The sequence below is a fragment of the Piliocolobus tephrosceles genome, unplaced genomic scaffold (assembly GCF_002776525.5).
Source record: "Piliocolobus tephrosceles isolate RC106 unplaced genomic scaffold, ASM277652v3 unscaffolded_27160, whole genome shotgun sequence".
NCBI classification, from domain to species: domain Eukaryota; kingdom Metazoa; phylum Chordata; class Mammalia; order Primates; family Cercopithecidae; genus Piliocolobus; species Piliocolobus tephrosceles.
Genome location: NW_022310044.1, coordinates 2,298 through 5,188, shown reverse-complemented (window position 1 = coordinate 5,188; position 2,891 = coordinate 2,298). Strand labels below are relative to the sequence as shown.

The window sequence follows — 2,891 nt, the reverse complement described above, 5'->3', positions numbered from 1 at the left end:
GGGAGGGAAGGGAAGGGAAGGGAAGGGAAGGGAAGGGAAGGGAAGGAAAGGGGTTAGGGAACAACAGATGTACCAGGCGTGTGTGTGTGTGTGCACGCATGTGTGTGTGTGTTCTGACATGCAAGAAAGGACTAGAACGGTAGCCCCCAACGTGATGGGACAACTGCTGGGGATGGAATTATTGATGATCTGTTTTCCTCTTACGCAATGTTTGACTTTTTGCAATGAGCTTGTATTTTTTAAATTTTGGTGCATTTTAAGATAGGCACTACATGCTCATGAAACAAAATGTAAAATATAGCAAATGGACACAGAAAAATGTCCACCACCCTCGTCCCTGCTCCATCAGCTGTCAGGTGCTGCCCCACAGAGGGGCCACCGTTACCAGTTCCTGACTCCCCTTCCAGAGATACTCAGCCACTTGCAGACCCGGCATAGCTTTTAACATCAGCAGAAATAGGGTATTTCCATTTTTTTAAAAAAACCCTATATATCATAAGTAATATATAATTATATTGTATATAGATACATGGTCCTGCCTACATTCCAGCGAGTGGCTTCTGATCCTTTCTCTGCCTCCCCTCCTCATAGGCTGACCCCTAGCCCCAGGCTTTCTGCACAGGGAGGAGGGACCTGCTGGCTTGGAGGGTGCTCTAAGCCTGGCCCTTCCATGGCCCCTCCCTATGATCTGATAGGAGGCTGGGGAAGCCCCTTCTCTGGGACCTTCTCAGTTCCATGGGCCAGGCCTCTCCTGCTGACCACAACCCCAGCCCTGCAGGAAGGTCCTGCTTCTCTCCCGAGCCTTGTACGGTAAAAGCAGGGCAGCAGCCTTAGGCACCAGCCACCAAGGCAGGCCGCCCAGGTGGGAAGAGCCTGGTGAGCATGGGACGGGACTGGTCTTGCACCCCAGCATCGCCACTCGGAACTGTGGTTTCTGGGCAGGACGGCCTTCCCAGGCCTTCCCCGAGAGACAGGTTAACAAAGATGCCACTTCACAGAGATGAGTGGAGACCATCACGTTGCAGCTGCACCTGAATGGGAGCTGCTGCTGCATGCACTGGGGCCTCCCCAGAACCTGTCGCCTCACAGCCCACGTTCCTGCACCCTGCTCCTCTCACCTGTGCCGGTGTTGACTTTGCCCCCCAGTGGCACCCCCTCCCTTCCTCACTGCCTTCTGTCCTCACAAAAGCTCTATAGTGACGCCTACGAAGAAGGAACAATTATGAGTGCGTTTTACAGATGAGGAAAGGGAGACTGAGAAACGCTCAGTGCTCTGGTCTCACAGGTAGTAAATGGCACGTCAGGGCTTGAACCCACATCCATCTCTGTTGGCAGCTCGTGCCTTTACCACTTGGCTCTGCTGCCTTCCCTCCAGTGATGGAGTCTGACGGCCCATCAAGGCCTCTCACCCCACGGCCACCTTGGTGTCTCTGCTCCACAGATTCCTGGGACCTCCGCCTCCAGGTTTGGGGGATGGCGAAGCTGCCAGAGGTCCAGGAGGATGCTCCAGAGATGATGGTCCTGGAGGCAGGGACCAGCCCCCTGGGAGATGATGTAGGACTCTTAACACTTAGGGCCCCCGCTCTGAGGGCAGGCTCCACCTAGACAAGAGAAAAAATAAGGTAAGCAGGAAAGAGGATTACCTTTACACAGCCTCTCCTGGTAACTGGGGCTCCTAGAACAGCAACAGCCAAGAGGGGACGTATTTAAGGACCCTCCTTCCTGCCCACTGAGCCCTTGGAGTTCCTGCCCAGGAAGTTTGCGTGACAAGAAAAAAAAAAATATTCAAATGTGGGGTGTGGCGTCCTCTGGACCTCTGCTCCCCACAGCCCTGGTTTTGGGGATTAGGTCCCGGGCTGTCTGCTTTTGTTTGCTTCTGAAATGCCAGAATGTTTCTGAAGGCTTGGGCAGGGCACACATCCAATCTTCAAAACAGTCTGTGTTTGCCCTGGGCATGGGGGCTGCTGATTGATTCAGCCTGGCGTGGAGCTCTTCCAGCTTTCCAGACTTGCCACTGCCAGATGCGATTCTCTGAGTTCTCTGGTTACATAAGATCGGCAGGGGTCAGCCACGAGCCACAGTGAGAGCATGGTTCCCTCCCAGCCAGCGCTGCCCCGGGCCCTTCACATCCCCCAGTGTGCACAGGGCCCCATTGAGGCAGAGACCCTAGCCCTGGGGAACCACAGGCTGGGGGCTTTTGATGGGCGTCTCCAATCCGTAAATCTGCCCTCTCGTTGAATAGCTGAGAAGAGGGCCAAGGAGGGGGAGAACTCTGTGTGGTCACCGAAAACCAGAGACGCTTGGGAAGGAAGGAGTCTGGAGAAGCCCTTCCCATGCCCTCTGATCAATGTTCGCTGGGCTCCTGCTCTGCACCACGCTGTGGGGAGGAGGCAGGTGTGGAACAGACTCTCACCAGGCACTTCCCGCCACCCTCACCTGCCCGCAGGCTGCTTACCAGCATGGGGTCCCTGCTTCCCATTTCATTCAAGGCAAACACAAGGTCCCGTCATGGCCTAGGAGTCCTGAGGATGTGCTCTGGCCCTCCTGCTTCCCTCCACCTGGAGCCCCTTTCCCCTCCATCCACCCACGCAGCTCTCCTCCAATGTGCTGTGGAAAATAGCGCAATGCTGTCCTCTTCCTCCATTATTTTTTCTCTGGAGCATTTATATCTTGTTTGCTACCTGTCCCTTAACTCCTGGCTGCTAGAATTTGGTTCGTTCACTGCTGTGATCTCCATACAGCATCTATAGTAGATGCTCAATAAATATTTATTGACTGACAGAATAAACAGGAAATTTCAAAATCATGTGAACACTGCAATGACCAGGTAGCAGAGGATGCTAGAGGGGCTGGGGTGAGAGTCCGTGGGAGGGGTCATCCTCTGAGCTGAG

The 2,891-nt window shown here is 54.2% G+C and overlaps 1 protein-coding gene across 3 annotated transcripts in view; it reads right to left on the bottom strand.

Moving 5' to 3' along the window:
• ALDH3A1 (aldehyde dehydrogenase 3 family member A1) overlaps positions 1-1,685 on the bottom strand; it is a 10,631-nt gene extending 8,946 nt beyond the window's left edge. For 2 of the 3 annotated variants that reach the window (XM_023195685.2, XM_023195687.2), the window contains exon 1: positions 1,644-1,676. The gene's annotated coding sequence lies outside the window, so the exon portion shown is untranslated. Of the gene's footprint in view, positions 1-1,643 lie in introns of all 3 variants that reach the window. The other variant, XM_023195686.1, reaches the window with a different exon arrangement.
• Between the last annotated feature and the right edge of the window lie 1,206 nt (positions 1,686-2,891).